We start from the raw sequence: 18,403 nt of genomic DNA, 5'->3' as shown, positions 1-18,403 counted from the left end.
ATACAACATGCTTTCGTCTTAAATAAATAATAAAATTATCGTGTATTTTTCCCTTTCTTCTTCCTTCTCCCTACCCTACCTTTCTGTTGAGATGGCTACCATTAAACACACATAGGTATACATATGTGTGTATTGTGTACACATATATGTAAAATTATTCCACACATCTATTAATCAGTTCTTTCTCTGGATGATGATAGTGTCTTTCTCCATATGTCTCTTATAGTTGAGTATTTATAATCGCCAAAATGATTTACTCACTCAAAGTCATTCTTAAAGCAATATTGCTGTTACTGTGTACTTGACTGGTCATTTCACTCTTCATTATTCAAGTAAGTCTTGTCATTTTTTTCTGACTTCATTATCTATTAGACTGCATAGTTCTTTCTTACTTTGATCTGGTAGTTCTCTCCTGAATGGTCATCACTATGTCACTTCTTCTGCATACAGGTGAGTAGCTAACAATCCAGAAGTAACTTATATCTTCTGTAAGTCAGACCTACAGATATGTCTGTTCAGCTAGCCAGACAAAAAGTTAAAATCATTGCCTTTTCAATTGTTTTGTTTCTGTCTTAGTGACTACTCACCAAGACCAGTGTGTTTACTGGGGCTGGAGTGAGAGATACCTTTAGACTCCTATTATGCCTTTGAAAATGTCCACTAGCCATGAAAATCCCCTAGAACTTTACAAGAGTGAAAGGGAAAAGAGGTTAAAATCAAAAACCTTTCACTCGCATGCCTATAACTGCACCATACACTCCACTCTCCTTGCATTTTCTGTAAATCATCTATTGCTATATTCCTTTTTTACATGTAATTAGACCTTGTATATGTAGTGGCTGGCTGTATTCTTATCCAATTAGTAGTTTTAGTTCTAAGCATGAGGCTCAGAGAAAAAAGTAAAGATAGAATTGACATGCTAAAAATCCAAACCCAATTACTAAGACTCCAAACAAAACACACACACACACACACACACACACACACACACACACACACACACACCAATGAAGGAAGGAGAACCCAGGAATATAGCAAAAAGAGAAGGCCAACCCATCTTGTCCCTTTTCCAATGTCTAATTTCATTTTCACATCCCAGAATAATGTCCTTTTTTAGCAGTCTTGTTGCAAAAGCTTTCCCATTCCCCATCCTCAACTTTCCATGTCATATTTTGTTCCAATCCAGACAGCTTGTCTGGAGCTTCATAACACAGGCTTTTATGAAATTCATAACATGATGTTGGAAATTATTTCAAAACTTAGAGCTGCATTAAATTTGGAAGAGTTAGGAATAAATGAGGTGACTAGATTTTCTCAATGGAGAAGGGAGACATGGTGTAGCCCCAAAGAAAGCAGCTCCTGCTTTGGCAATTTGCCCCAGTTCTGCAGGTCCGTCAGTCATCCTCCCTACTACCCCTAATTCCCTCACCCATGTTCTCATAGTTATAGTACTACCAACTACTAGGCAGGAAGTTGATAAGAGTATCTCTGGGTTTTAACTCACAGGGATTAATTACATAGGAAAAGGGGAGCTTCTTCCTTTTTCTATTCCTCTAGACGGTTAAAAAAGTCAACAATATGTGCTTAAAAGCCTTCTTAGGAGACCAGCACTAAAACTGGAACAAAAAAAAGAACTTGGGACCAAGCTAGGTTCACATACCTGACCTGGAAATACAACCCAACATTTATGGGACTTGAAATAACTTTTTTGGCTCATTTTTTCCTTGCAAGTAGGAAAAAAAGACATAAATTCTATATTTTTATGTATCCAAAAAGATAGCACATATCATGGTAAACTCCCTCAACAGAGTACACTAATGATTTTTTAAAGAATTGGTAATATTTTAGCAGGCTTGATATGGCAGTGGCATATCTACATTCATTGTAAGCAGATGGACTGAGTGCATTACTATATCATAACACCAGCTGAATCATGGCTTTATAGAATGTTAGGACAGGGATGATCCCAGGGCCATAAAATGTTAGGACTGTAAGATATCAGGGATCTCAGAGATCAGCTAGACCAAGGATCCAAAACCCTCTTTGTGTCATTGATTCCTATTAGCCAATTCTCAGAATAATGGGTATAAATGCATAAAATGAATTACATAGGGTTATAAGAAAAATCAAATCTATTGAGAGAGTTATCAAAATACATATTTTTAAAAGAAACAAGTTCATGGATCCCAGGTTCAGAGCCTTTGACTTTAGTCCAACTCCCATAGAGAAAGAACCTAAGTATTCATGACTTGGCATTTTTGGCAAAGACACTGACATTGCCAGACTTCATTTCTGGCTTTCTGCACATGTTCACAGCATGTTTTTTTTTTTTCTCCATATTAGCAAACGAAATGTGCTTAATTGCATAATGAAATTGCATGAAAAGATAGGATCATGGAGCTGGATTATATTCTTCAGTTTCTTTGGCATTTCACCTTTCACCCATGAGCATAAAACAAATGGAGCCTTCAGTCTTACTAATTCTAGAACCCTGTGAACCCTAAAGACACTTCCATTAAATCCTGAAAAATTGGAATATTTTTTAAAGGACATGATTCATGTTATAATCATTTGAATTTCTATAGTACCTTAATTCTAAGAACCTTTTTAGTCTTTGTAAACAAGCTTCCTTCATTAGGGTGTTCTGAGATGTAATGTAAATTTACCCAGATTTATCACAGAATGGAGTCTGCCAGAACATATAAACTTCTTCTTGTATGGCACTGGAAGAATATAAAACATTCTAAAATTACCAGATGTCTTTGGCTAAAGAATAAAGGACAGAGAGCCTGACAGACTATTTAAATTGTTAAACTCGCCCCCCTCTCAAAGAAAAATGTCTCTTCTAGGCTGCTAACCTGAATGTCAAGTTTCAGACCAGAGTATATTTTTTACCACAAAATTAAAAACCTGTGAAAAAGTAGAGGTGTGACAGATTGGATTAAAACATTTTAAACATGTTCCTTCTTTAATGGTTTTGAAATTTTATTGCCCTTAAAAGCCTTTAACCAACTTCTAAAGCTTTCCTTATTGGTTCTCTTTGAGGTTATAGTATCTAGTGAAACACAGAAAACTCGTAAGAATAACCAAATCTCTGGTATCCACTGAAGACATTGAAGGCAAATGAAAATATTGGATAAATGGAAATGCACGCATTTCCCTTTTCTATTCAGAAGAGCTCTCCATGAAACCTTGGAAATAGTCTTTAAGTTTACCCATCTGTTTTACATAAAATGTTAGTGGATCATACACAAAGTGGAACAAATACATACAAAGATTTGTGGTTGGATTGCTGCCAGTGAGACCTTCTCTATTTGATGGTGAGTTTAAAAAAAATCCTACTCAACTCTTCCTTTGTTCTCTGTTTTCTAAGGTTTTGCTTTGCTTTGTTTTGAGAGCTTAAATAATAACCAGTTCCTATGTAAGCAATTGGCCAGATCATGTGATTAATGTAATTCCATGTCAATAATGCCCCTAGACACTGGACAGACTGGTTTTTCATTTGATTTTTGATCAGTAGAATATAAATTCCCTGGGGACTTAGAGAAGAGAGACTACTTTAAAAAATCCACAATTCCTGGACCATAATTTCTTGATAAATGCTCATTGGATTGTTATTATTTTTTTCATCTATTTGTTACCAATATGATCTCAGAGTTAGATTTCAGTTATTCTTGTAGCCACATTGTACAGAAAAGCTTGCCTAATAATTTGGGTTTTCATCTCTTTCCATATGTAAGAAGAAGAGTAATTATAGTTTGATCCTTTGATTTCCCTTTCCTATTCAGTTGATGTCACAGAAATCAAGGAGAAGATAGTAGAGATAAAGAAGCATTGATTTGTTATCTATGTGCAAAGATGTGTTCACACCATACTTTCCCTTAATGCAGTCTAGATAAGTTTCTCTTGGGTAGAATAAAAGGAACAGATGACATCACTAGCCCTGTTCTCACTTTTTGAGGTGTGTGTAAGGCTTTCTTCTACTCCATTATAAGGGGTCAAAGCCATTGGCTGAATAAAGATTGTCCACATCGTTGATGACCTTTAAATGTCTGAACTCATCAACTCTGATTTAGTCCAAATTGAAAGTAACTTTTTGAAGTGTAACTCTTATGCTCATGCTAGAGTAGGGAGGAGAGGATTTTCCTCTGTACTCTCCCATTTTCCATTGGCCTCATGATTTTTATTGGAATACCCACAGAGTAGGAGTCATTGTATTTAGAAGTGAGTAGATCAATCCACTCTCTCTACGGAAGAGACATGAACACAGAGAGACAAAAAATGAAAGCAGGAAGCAACTTCAAGGAGCAGGATTTCTGGCAGAAGAAAAAGAGTTGACTGGATACAAGGGACAAACAACTCTGGAACAATCAAACTGACCTGTGGAGATGTGCAGACTTAAGGAATCCACTTGATCAACTTTTCCAGCAGAGATGCCAGGGCCACTATGGAGCACCATGAGACTTCCATGAGGGAGAAAGGACTTTGAAATCCAGTAGAAGCAAAGAAGTGGCTTGCTTTGAATACATACTTCGTTTATGTCTTCCTTACTACCATTGTACTACAATCTTACAATCATTCTTCCCACAAATCCAATATATGCTTATGAGACAGTGCACCCAAAGCTTATGAAGAAAAATGCTTATTAGCTACTATTCTTTCTGTGACACCTTAATAAATACCTTTGTACGGATGTTTTCTACTTGCTGGCTGTTCAAGAGAGGCATATTCATTTATGTAGATTCATAAGTTTTATTAGTAGGATCCCATGCCCAGAGGGTGTCTTAGAACCTGTGGTAATATAAACCTCTCTCTACAGCCCGAACCTCTGAGTGAAAGTGAATATTGGGGAGTAGCCTAAAAACAGTACTACATAGAATGTTACAAAGCATGGCGTAATAGCTAGAGTGCTGCACTTGGAGGCAGGAAAACCCAGGCTCAAATCCCAGCTCTTCCACTTATGGTTCTGTTATCCTGGGCAAATCCCTTAACCTCCCTCATCTTCAGTTTTCTCACTTATAAAAAGTAGATATGACAACAACACCCATCTCAGAGGATGGTCATGAGCCTCAAATGAGATAATGTGTAGAATATACTTTTCAAACCTTAAAACTGCGTAAATGTCTGTCATTATTCCTAACAAAGTCAACCAGCCTGGATACATCTGCATTGTTAGTTATCCTGTCATAACAATTTCATCTCCCCTGCTATAAGATTTCACTTTACGTATTGATTTATCACCCATAGAAAAGATGTTTCTATCTACAGAATAGGCCTTTCTGTTCCCCTCCATCCTGGGGAATGTAAATGGTATCTTTTTAAACTCTCCTAGTGACAGGATAATCAGCTGAGCCATTCTCAGTGTGGTAACCAGAGGAGACTGCCCTCTCTTAGGAAATAGCTATTGGAGTCATTATTATCATGGACTGAAGCTGTTTCATCTTTTTACCGCCAATTAGGTAGAGAAACAGACACCATATGCTACATTTACATTTCCTGTGGTACTGGCAAAGGAAAGTGTTTATGGAAAGATATTCCTCTTGCAGTTACAAAGGCCAAAGAAACAGTTGCACTTCAGTGGAGAAAGAATTTTTAAAAAGAGCCTGTAGCTGGAACAGTATCTTTCTGGGGGGCTGGAGAAATGAATGCTAGACTTCTTTGAAAAATAGGCTACTCTTAGGCTTCTATTTTTCATAATCTAAATAAATGAGTGAGGATAGGGCTAGGGAGTGAAGGTAAAAACAGAATAAAAAGAGACAAAAATTTGTCAGATTTGACAAAAACAGATCTTCCTCCTTCTGCTCCTCCTAGTACAATAGGCCAGCTTGGTACTTTTCATTCATTCATTCAACAAACATTTTTTTAAGGGTTTACTATATTCCAAGTGGGACCTAGAGAGATTGGGACAGGTCTCAGATAGAATGTGATCCTGGAGCTGAGTCTTATAGAAAATGAGAGACTCTAACAGGTGAAGACGAGAAGGGAATGTCTTCCAGAGATTGAAACACACAGTAAAAATAAAGGCACAGAAAGAAAGGATAGGATGACATGTGCAGGGAACAGTAAGTAGGCCAGTTTGGCTGAAATGTGGAGTATCTGAAAGGGAGTGATGTGGAATACGGCTGGAAAGGCAGGCGAAACCCAGATTTTTAAGGGTTTTCAAAATAAATGGATGAATGTGCATTTTGTTCACTTATTTCGTTCCCTTCCTGGCTCTGCTTCTGACTTTCCAGGCTTTATCATCATTATCATCACCATCATCTTATTACTATTATTGATTATGAATAAATAAAATATATATTAGCACATAGGACAACAGTGTATGTGTATATTATAGATATAATATATGCACAGATAAAAATTATGTGTTTGTATATATATATGTGTGTGTGTGTGTGTGTGTGTGTGTGTGTAACATGGGTTGATCTGAGCATGCCCAGTTCACCTAACATGGAGACATGCCTTTCTAGACTGAGTTCACATTGATAAATATAATTTTTAGCTGAACTGTCTTACTTGATCTTCCACATAAATGACATTCTTTCCCTTATCTAAGTTCCATGTCTAGAATGCTCTCCCTCTTGACTTCAAACTCTTTGTAGAATCCTTAGTTTATTTCAAGGATCAGCTCCCGTTTTCTCCAGGAACGAGGCCCATCCTTCTCATCACCTCAGTTTCTGGTGCCTTCAACACGCACACACAGAGTCACTTATTTGTAAACATACTGTGTCCATATAATCCCCATCCCCAAATACAATATAAGTTTCATGAAGGCATGGGCTATTTAATTTTTGTCTATGTATCTACAATTCATAATGCATTATAATTAATTAGCAAATTTATTCTGAATGAATGAATGGCTGTTTATCCCCTACAACAGAAGCGTCATACTCAAATAAAAATGGTTCGTTGCAGTTCACACATTGACTCTGAAACCCACAAAGTAAATATCTATGTTGTGTTGTATTTTTATTTATTTTTTAAGCATTTCCCACTTACATTTTAATCTGGTTATGAATTTTGCGCACCTTCTGTCTGCAATGCTTAGAATACTGAATGGTGTATATGGGATATTCAACAAACATTCTTTAGAGCAAAGTCAAGATGGAAGATTAGGGGCAGTCACCCAGCTGAATTCTCCCAACATTCCCTACATAAAACAACTTCAAAATAATGCCTCAAATCAAATTTTAGAGAGGGAGAGCCAACAGATAGTCAAGGTGATGCATGTTTCCAGACTAAGAAAACTTCAGAGGTCAACAGGAAAAGTCCATGACACCAGAGTTATTGTTGTGGTGTCTGTCCTTTGTTCTTTAAGAGGACCATGACATCAAGATGATGTCATGACTTGCAACTGACTTTGATTTGAGTGAGGGAGGGCTGTGCAAGGTCACCAACCTCACTTTCTTCTCCTGAGCCATCCCAGTACAGTGGCCTGATGTTCATCAGGACACCTGGAGATGGCCCAGGATGTAACCCGCATAGCCACAGGGCAAACAGTGGCCACAGCAGCAGCAGCAAGCAGCAGCAGCAGCTTTGGGAGCTCTCAGCCAGGAGATGGTAAGGGGGTTAGACAAACGGTCAGGAAGAGATTTGAGAACCCTTTGCTGGCAATGACTGGCAACTCTGTTGTTCACACACAGTGCTGGGTCACAATTCCAAGGCAGAGAGGAGTTCTGGTGATCATTCATAAGGGAGCAAGGGCTTTGGTTTTATGGTTCCAAGGCAAAAAAGAGCATTATCAATTGTGGCTAGAAGAGAAGAAGAGCCCTTGTTAGGTAGATACTGGGGTGCTGACCAAAAGAGCAGTGACCTTATATATCTCTCCCAGGATCACTCAACCTTGAAAGCACCAAAAACTTGCAAACCCCTGGAACTAGATCTGAAAACAGCAGCATGAAAGTCTGAAATTTGAGACAGTGCCTCCTTACTCCCAGGTAAGCAGAGATCAACTTTAAAATAAAGTTCAAAAGTCAAGAAACAGGCTAAAAAATGAGCAAACAACAACAAAAATAATCTGACCATACAAAGCTACTATGTTGTCAGGGAAGACCAAATTAAAAACTTGGAAGAAGATAACAGTGTGAAAACAGTGAAAAAAAGACCCTTAAAGAAAAAATGCCAATTGTACCTGCACTCAACAAAAATTCCTGGAAGAGTTAAAGAAAGAAATATGAGTAGTAGAGGAAAAATTGGAAAAAGAAATGAAAGTGATACAAGAAAATGATGAAAAAAATAATTAGTAACTTTATAAAAGAGGCACAAAAATAGTGAAAAAACAATAAAATGCAGTCAAAAATGAAAAAAATAGAAAAAATGTGAAATGTTTCATTGGAAAAACAACTAACTTAGAAAACAGATTACAGAGAGATAACTTAAGAATTATGGAACTTTCTGAAAGTCAGGATAGTAGAAAGAACCTAGATATCATACTTAAAGATACCTTCCTCACCAATCAGAAATGACAAATGCTGGAGTGGAGGGGCAGGGGATAATGAATGACTGGGAGAGTGATTTGATCCAACCATCCTGGAGAAGAATTTGTAACTATGTTCTGCCTCTCAGTCCCTGATCTCTTAGAACAATGTGAAATACAATATTTAGGGAAGGAAACCCACCTACCTGATAATCCTTCAACCAGACAAAGCCACTCCCAATCTCACAATATACATTCAGCTCCAAGACAAATTGTTTCAGGCCTAAGATGAGCCTAGCACAACCTGAACCCTCAAAGCAAATCACAAGATCATAGAATTTCAGAACTGGAAAAGAATCTTAAAGAGTATTTAGTCCCAACCCCTCTTTCCACAAATGAGGAAAGTTAGAAGCCTCATAAACTAAAATGACTTGCTTAAATTTCTGCAAATTGAAAGATGCAGAACTGAAGTTAGAAGCCAGATCTGACTCTAAATTCAATGCTCTCTCCTCTCTGCTGCCCTTGTCTTGTTAGAAATAGTTTCAGTCCTCCTAATGCAGACCATTTGATCAAAATGGCTGAGCATTCAGGGACGTGAAAGTTGTGACTAAGATGAGCATAGTTAGGAAGGGATCCCCAGGTTTCTCATTTAGAATCACTGAGCCATAGAAAGTCAGTGTTGGGAGTGGCCTTAGAGATCCCATTCCCAGTTCTTTCATTTTCAGAATGAAGCAGCTCAGTGTACTGTGGTGTATTCGAAGGCAAAATATTTGTCAGGGATGTTTTATTTTGTTTTTCAAATTCATATTCCCCTAAAAATCAACAGATATTTACTAACCAGAGTGAGAGACAGAAAAGAGTGGCAGATCTGGAAGTTTATAATAAGGTACTCAAAGATTGTAAATGTTTTAGATTTTTTTAAAATCAAATTTGTGTTGGAATTTTTGTTCTGGTAATGTTTTTCCTGATTTTAAGATTTACAAAGTACTTTTTTTCTTACTAACTGTCAATTCAATTAATCAGGTATTTAACAAGTAGCACATTGAGTCAGGCACTTTGCTAGGTACTAGGAATGAAGTAGGGGAAAAAAAGAGAGAGAAAAACAACACCTGCTCTCTAGCAGTTAAAATTCTGTGATAGAGTGAGGAGCATAAAGGTCAGCCTGTATATAGATCAGTAAGTACAAAAAATATGCCACATCAAAACAAAGACATTTAAATGTGAGAGGTAGTTAGCATTAACTGAGGGGAGTGGGATCTAGGAAAGCTGCCTTCTCTAGGCGGGGAACTTTGAGGGAACTGCAAGTTCCCTTTTTGGTGACCATAAACCACTTTGGTAAGCTAGTGAAGTTAACCACTCTTCCTCTTTCCCCTCTCTTGTCTCAGAATGTTTTTAAAAGCATGGAATAAAATACAGAGGATTATAAAAGAATGTTTATATATATATGTATTATATATATACATATATAATTTTATTATATATTAATTATAAAGTTAATGTTTTTAAAGGCATAAAATAAAATTCAGAGGCTTATAAAGGAAACCAATTATATTGAAATAGTTATCAAAATATATTAAGGGGGAAAAAAAACTCATGGGCCTCAGTTTATGAACCCTGGCGGAGTCTAAGAGGCAGACACAAGGAAAGAAAAGATTCTTAAAAGAGACTAACTATAGATTCTTAACTTTCTTGATGTCAGTGGGCCCCTTTGGCAGGCCAGAGAAGTAGGATCCCAGAATAATGTTTTTATAGGCACAAAATAAAATACATAGAATTATAAAGGAAATTTATTGTATTGAAATAGCTATCTATACATCTACATATGTGTGTGTCTATGTATATATACATACATATACCACACTAACACACATTTATATGTATACACACAGGCCTTATATATATATATGTATATGTATGTATGTATGTATGTAAGTATATAAAGTTAGTAGACCTCAGTTTATGAACCTTCGAGGGAGTCAAAAGGCAGATGCAAGGAAAGAGAAGATTTGGTTTTTGAATTTATAATTTCTCTGTCTCTGTGTTTCCGTTTTTATTTTTCTGCCTGTCTGATTTTCTCTTTCTCTTCCTTTCTCCATGTCTCCCTCTCTCTCTTTCTCTTCTAATTTATAAAATTTCCTTTGGAGCAAACTTTCATTTTTTGAACTTGGAGCTGATGTCAATCCAATGTCAGCAGGGGCTTCCCCAGGATGTAACTGAAGTTCGTTGTTTCCACTTTGACTTGAGAACAGGTACGCTGACCTTTCAGCCCAGGAGCTGAGTGGATCTAGTGAAAACAAACCAAGAAAGCCAAATATTTTTGTATTTTCTCAAGCACAAACAACACAGACCTGAATGTGACCCGAGTCTGTAAGTCAGCAGTTTAATGCTTCAAGTAGGAGTTATCCTCGGGAGCACTGTAAATATATATGACTACACAGTGAACGGAACAAAAGAACCTGGCCTCCCTACAAATCTAAAGTAGACACAGAATTGCAAGGAGAAACACAGCTTGGCTACAGTCTCTAAGGAGCCAAAATGGGGGCTAGATACTGAAACTATGAAATAACCAGACAGTTTGAGATCCTAGACTTTGCTAATAGCTTTTCCTTTTGTCTGTTCCTTCCTTTTTTCCCTCCCTATTTCAATCCTATGCCAATAGAAGAGGGGCATAGGGAATGATGCTTAATTGAAAATGGAAATTTCTAATGTGGTTTAAATTCTCAGTAGATGAATGAGTAGATTAGGAAAATTATACCTGTGTTTTCTACTTCGAGTGAACCATAAAAAATGAATATATATTTTATCCAAGTCTCACTTTCTTCTAGGATCTATGTAATATTATATCCTGTAAAAATGAGGAGGGAAAGGTTTTTTTTTTTTTTTTTTTTTCCTGAACCACCCAGCTGGAGTTCAGCAGGCCTCCTGATGGAGGAACTCACAAGTAAGCTTGTCTTCTTTGTTCAGAGATGGAAAATCAATTTTGATTTTGATACCATATCTGTTCAGCTGAGAGCAAAATGGTGGGGTGGTGAATTCTTTGATGAATTTAGATAGTGTGTAAAGTCAACATGGAAAATACAAATTGAAAACCAGGTTTTTCTCTCGCATTTACCTAGGTGATTGAATAAAAAGAAAGCTCTTAAGTTTGAATTATTGAATTTTATTCAATGCATTAGGTACCCAGTGCAGTACCCAAGAAAGAGTGTTGGTTTGAGTGTCAATAAACCTAGATTAATCTCTCTCATATTTGACAATTATTCCCAATGTCACCTTGGGCAAACCACTTAATGTCTTTTGGCCTCCATTTCCCCAACCATAAAATGAAATGTTTGGACTAGATCAATTCTATGAACCACATGACCTCCAAACTAAAAATCCTATGGACAATAAATTGGGCGGGGAAAGAGGAAGAGGACATAGTCTCTCCTCTCAACAAATTTATAGTCTAATAGAAGATATTGCAACATAACAGGAGGTAATTATAAAACTGAGACTGAGGAGATCAAAAACACCAATCAGAATGAACTCTGCTTTGATTTTAGTTAATGATAATTCCAACAGTTGTTTCCAGCAAATGACCTTTATCAATGAGAGGGTGGCAAAATGATATATTTATGGAAAGTATATTATTCATATGAAGATCAACGATTTCAGTGTTTGTGCACGTGCTTCATCCATGTACCATGGCAGCAGCCAGTGACCCCTGCCACTGCTATTTATGTTGAATAAACAGAATGCTGTAATGGATGTGACGTGTTAAAAGAGTAAAGCTAAGTCTAAATGGGGCAGTGAAACTGGTCCCAGGACAGAGTTCTAGATTACCCAGTTGCCTGTAGCTCATTAAAATAACTCTTGGGTAGGATGGACTAGGGGTTCTCTCTTCAGGATTCACGTGCAACTGTAGATAGCATAGAAGGAATTGGAATAACTAAAATCTAGTTTATGTCTGCAGAATCTATTATTACATGGCGTGGAAGAGTTCATGACCAATGCCATCCATTCTGATTGTGGACAAAATAACTGGGCTTCTTAAAGAACAATTAAACTGATAGAAAATGTTCAGTTTGGTCAAAAGGTCAATATCTATAATTAATGGAAAATTATAGTGGTTTACAGCATGATATCCTTCTGAATTAGAAGTGATCATCCTAATTATTGTCATCAGGAGCTAAATGAAAGCCTAAGTAATGAGTAATGACTAGACAGTTTTGGCAAATCACATATGCATATGTATGGTAAAAAAAAAGAAAGAAAATTTATGTTTCTTCTTATTTGAAGTAACTTAAATACTTGCAAATTTGTTTTGAAGATAAGTTTTAATAATATCTTTTTTTGTTTTTGCATTGTAGTAGTTTGTGGGTACGGTACCTTCACCCCTAGAACTGAATCGTGTCTTGTAATAAAGGAAAACAAGTGGGGGAAAGAGTGTGACCTCATTTGACAGTGTAGGTACCATCAAGATACTATACTGTCTTGTCTCTCTGCTGAAACAGGAGAGTCATATTTCAATACCTGTTCTACAGGACCAAGACTGGTTATTGTAATTACTTAGAATCCATCTTCCTTGTAATATTCTTTTAATTTACATGCCTATAGCCATTGTGTATGTTGTCTTCCTGATTCTATATTACTTTCATCCTATATTAGTTGGGGCAAATTTCCCATGTTCCTCTGAATTCTTCATTTTCTTTATGAATTCCTCATTTTTTATTGAATAATAATATTCCTTTATAATCATATAACACAGTCAGTTCAGTTATTTCCCAATTGATGGCTAATCATTTTCCCCAGTCATATATAAATATATCTATCTATATATATATATATATACATACATATATGTATGTATATATATATACATATATATATGTATATATATATACATATATATATATACACACATATGTGTGTGTGTTTGTGTGTTGTGAATATTTTGGTAGGTCTGGGGTCTTGCTGACTTTTTTCTTTGCATATTTGTTATGTGAGGTTTATTCAACTACCTGTATATTTTGGAAAAGGCACTTAGTGTCTTTATCTGAAAAAAAAAAATCTAGACTGTCTCTAAGATCTCTTCTAGGACTACTTCATGGGGTTATTGTTAAGAAAAGTTCTCTAAATATGGAGGGACTTTTGTAAATCTAAGTTTCTTCCTCCTTCTTCTATCCCAAAATTCCACAGTTCTCTTCAGTAGGTATTTCTGGTGACGTACATTTTATTCTTAATTTTCTTGTTCTATTTTTCATTATTGAAAACCATCTTCCACTAAAAACTTTCTCAAAGCATAGTCATAGTGCAGGGGTAGCTAGGTGAAGTAACAGATAAAGTACTTGGCCTGGACTCAAGAAGACTCATCTTGATGAGTTCAAATCTGGCTTCGTATACTTCCTAGGTATGTGACTCTGGGCAAGTCATTTAAACCTGTTTGCCTCAGCTTTCTCATCTGTAAAATGAGCTGGATAAGGAAATGGAGAACTTTTCCAGTATCTTTGTCAAGAAACACCAAATGGGGTCATAAAGAATCAGATATGACTGAAAAAAAAAGCAGAAACTGAACAACAAAAACAACACAACAAAATTCATAGTATAAAGGTGAACTGGGGTTCAAAAAAGCCATGTCAGAGAACTTTGAATGAGCAGACTTTGAATGAGATTTCAGGAATGTACTGCATGTGTCTCTTCTCTGAGGCCTAATCTCCTTAATTTTGGAGAATTAATTTGGTTTTGGTCCTAATGATTCACTGACTTCATTTGCTAAAGAATGCAAGAGTTGGGGATGACCTTGTTGGAGAGCATGCACCTTCCATGAAATCACAGATTATAAAGTATTTAAATAAGGTCAAAAATGAATGTCAGTTTAATCTTTGGGTCCAAATACTGAGAAAATTGATAACAATGGAACATAAAAAGGACCTTAGTGTTCATCTAGTCTACTCTTTTGGGCTATTGATGGAGCAAAATGAAGCCAAGAGCAACTGAGAGCTTTGACCAAGTCTTATATAGGGGGCCAAGATTAGAATCCATATATACATAAGTATATAAAGTTATATACTTACTCAGATATCATAGATTATTCCATTTGGCCAAACTATGGGAATAATGCTTCTGTACTTACATTTCATAACCATTCTCTACTGTTAATAGCAATTTATCTTCATGATAACTATATGAGGTAAGATAGAAATTATTATACCTATTATATAGATTAGGAAACTGAGGGACTGAAATTCATTTGCTTAGATATCCTGTAATTTCAGTGTCTGGGTAAGGATTAAAATCATGTATCTTGATACCCAACCTCAGGTCCTTTTCCTTTAAAATATTTAGCTGTAATGAGTCATTTCCCTTCCAGACATTAAATTTCAGTGCAATTGTAGCTGATTCATCAGTTTTATATTGCATTTGGATTTCTTTCTTTTTCTCTCTCTCTCTCTTTTTTTTTTTTTTGCTTTTCCTTTTCTTTCTTCTCTTTTGATTCACCATAACCATCTCCACTGGAAACTAACCATCTTCTCTGAAATATTTCATTTTTATTCATTATGCTTATTGAATAGACTATAAGTTCCTCGAGAACACAGAGGCCATGGTCTCTTCCTCATCTTTGTATCTTGCCCCAATGTGTTGCAGGTCATAGGTTATTAGTAAGTATTTATTGAATTGACCTGAAAGACAAAAAACACGTTTAAGATTGTATGAGCTCCTCTTTGACCTAGCAATACCACTTCGAAGTCTGTATCTCAACGAGATCATAAAAAGTGGGAAAGGATCCACAAGGACAAAAATATTTATAGCAGTTCTTTTTGTGGTGGCAAAGAATTGGAAACTGAGGGGATGCCTATCAATTGAGAAATGGCTGAACAAGTTGTGGTGCTTGAATGTAATGGGACGCTACTGTGCTATAAGAAGTGATGAGCAACCAGACTTCAGAAAAAACCTTGAAAGACTTCTATGAATTGATGCTGAGTGAAATGAGCAGAACCAGGAACACATTGTACACAGTAACAACCACATCATGCAAGGATTGACTTTGACAGACCTAGCTTTTTGCAGCAACACAAGGATCTAAGACAACTCCAAAAGACTCATGATGGAAAATGTCATCTACATCCAGAGAAAGAACTATGGAGTCTGAAGGCAGATGGAAGCAGACTATTTTCTCTCCCTTTGCTGTCTTATTTTGTTTCTTCTTTCTTGTGTTTCCTCCTATTAGTTCTAATTCTTCTTTATATCATGACTAATGTGAAAATATGTTTAATATGAATACATAAAAAGAGCCTATATCAGATTGCACTCTGTCTTGGGGAGGGGGGAAGAGAGGAAGGGGAAGAAAATTTGAAACTCAAAATCTTATGGAAGTGAATGTTGAAAACTAAAAATAAAGAAATTAATTTATAAAAGACTGCATGATCTCTGATAATCATTTATTTACTACTAACATCAATCTGATGATCATTTAGATAAATAACTTTATTATTATTATTTATTATTATTATTAAATGATCCACAGTCTTGATGTTTGGTGTTGAATAATAATTGGCTATCATCAAACACATGGGAGTGCTCTCTTGTCTCAAGCATTCTTCACTAGATCTCTACCATATCATGATATTAATTAGGCATTGGGGAGAGGCTATATGGATTGAGAGAAGGTGACAGCTGAGAGAAATGTTGTGAAGACAGAGGTAGAAAAAGTTGCTAATTGTCTATGGGGATGAGGGAGAAGGAAGAGTGAAGGGTGGGAACTTGGGTAACTAGATGAATAGTAGTGACCTCAATAAAAATTGCAGTTTGAAGGACAAGTGAGTTTAGAGGAGGAGATAAATTCTATTTTATATGTTTTGAGTCTGATATGCCAATGAGACATCCAAATGGAGATGCTTGACAGTCAGTAAACCACACACAACCTGAATTTAGGAGTTCTAAACCTCATTCTCTTCTCTACCCATAATCCTTTCCTTGATTAACTTATTAGCTGTCCAGGAGTCAGTTATTGATTCTATACAGATGATTCCACTATCTATGTAATTAGAATAATCTGTATAGAAATAAAAATTGAACCTGGATATCTAATAAGTTAATTAAGAGAAAGAATAAGGACATAGAAGAGAATGAGGTTCAGGAGAAAGGTCTGGCAAACCCTCAACCTTAGTACTTAGAGATATGCTACGGTTGAGCAAAGGAGGATGGGAAGGAACAGTCAGATACATAGAAGATAGCAATAAAAATTGAGGGAGGTGAGAGTGTGTATTGTAGTAGTCATAGTGATGGTGGTGGTGGTGGCGGTGCTGTGTGTGTGTGTGTGTGTGTGTGTGTGTGTGTGTGTGTGTGTGTATCCATGATCTTGTGTTCAGCAGTAGGATTTGGACAAGTTATAGACCCTGCATTTCCAGAAAGATAAGGAAGCCTAGCTTTAAGTAACTGTGATGAGAGTTAAAAGTTTTCCCTGTCCATTAATAAGCCTCAGGTGGGGTTACTAAGGGAGGCTTTATTAGGGGAGGCTTGTTTTGTATGAAGGCTCACACTTTTTCTAATGAGGCACTCAGTCAAGGGGTCTTGCCCTCTGTCTCTGAAAAGTGTATACTTACTCTGAGGTGAGGTTTTGCTTTGGGACTCAAATGACTGTAAGAGTGGTTGTGTGATTAGGCCAGACAAGATTCTGGGCAGCTTTTAAGAAGCTCCCCTCCACTTTGAAAACCCAGATGTTGTTCTTTCTATGATCAGATAGTTGGAAGCCCTATCTCTTGGTCTTTCTGTTTGTGATTTGTATTTGTAATTTCTGTTTGTGTTTTCTCTGAAGTTCAGGGTGCTGACTTTTCCCCCTGAACTAAGTGAATGATATATGTGCTTGATTAACGTAAGAGCGTTTACCTCTTTTAAGGGTGCTTTCCTTAGAAAAGTGTGCGGCACTCCCTCCTGGGTGCCAGGGTACTTGCTGTTGTATGTGTATTCCTGATCTTCAGTTTCCTTACCTGTAAAATAGAATTGGGCTAGATTCTCTCTAAGATGCCCTCCAGCTCTTTGAATAAAAAATAATACATTTAATAATAAATGTATTTTTATACATTTTTTATATTTTTATAGTTAGCCTATACTTTTTGACACTATTATCCAAAATAACCTAATACAGACCTAGATTACATATCATCTTTGCCTGTTTATTCCATGGGTCATAGACACACACAACCCATACATATAAACATGCATAATGCATATATATTCATGTGTATATGTATATATCTCTGCTTGTGGATAGATAGATGAATATATAGATGGATGGATAGATCAATAGATGGATAGGTAGATCTAGATAGATATCTCCCAGTGGAGCACAATGCACTGAGATACAACAAATGTGATAAGCATTTCCTATGTGCAAGGCATTGTGGCAGGTACTGCAATAAAAGGATAATTTTCTGTTGTTACCTGACCTCAAGGAGATTATACTCTTCTGAAAAGAAACAAAATCCCTCCCTTAACTGGAAACCTTTCTCAACACCTCTTTCTTCTAGTCCCTTCTCTCTTGTAATTACTTCCTGTTTATCCTGTGTTTAGTTTGCTTTGCATAGATACATTTTCACATTGTCTCCCCTATTAGTTTATAAATTCCTTGAGAGCAGGGACTGTATTTTTTTTTTGTATCCTCAGTTCTTAGCACAATACTGTCACATTACCAGTAAGTGTTTAACAAATGTTGATTGATCGATTGATTGAGCAGGCCCTGCAGCCATATGCCTGCACAAACTTAACTGGGAGGCAGGAAGTCTGAACGTTAGGCATGCCCTTGCCATTGTGACTTTTGGTATGTTACTTCTCTTATCTAAGCCTCAGTTTCCACATATGTAAAATAATCAGATTCGACTAACTGATGATTTCATCAAAGAAAAAATAATAATTTTAGGGAACGTCAATAAAAAAAAAGTTTATTAATATTATTAGCCACAGTAGAGAGAAACTGAATCAGAGAGAAAGTATGTCACTTAAGGGAACTCT

This window comes from Notamacropus eugenii, chromosome 6 (assembly GCF_028372415.1).
Source record: "Notamacropus eugenii isolate mMacEug1 chromosome 6, mMacEug1.pri_v2, whole genome shotgun sequence".
In the NCBI taxonomy this organism is placed as follows: domain Eukaryota; kingdom Metazoa; phylum Chordata; class Mammalia; order Diprotodontia; family Macropodidae; genus Notamacropus; species Notamacropus eugenii.
The sequence above is the reverse complement of the archived record's forward strand: the minus strand, read 5'-3'. Positions refer to the sequence as shown.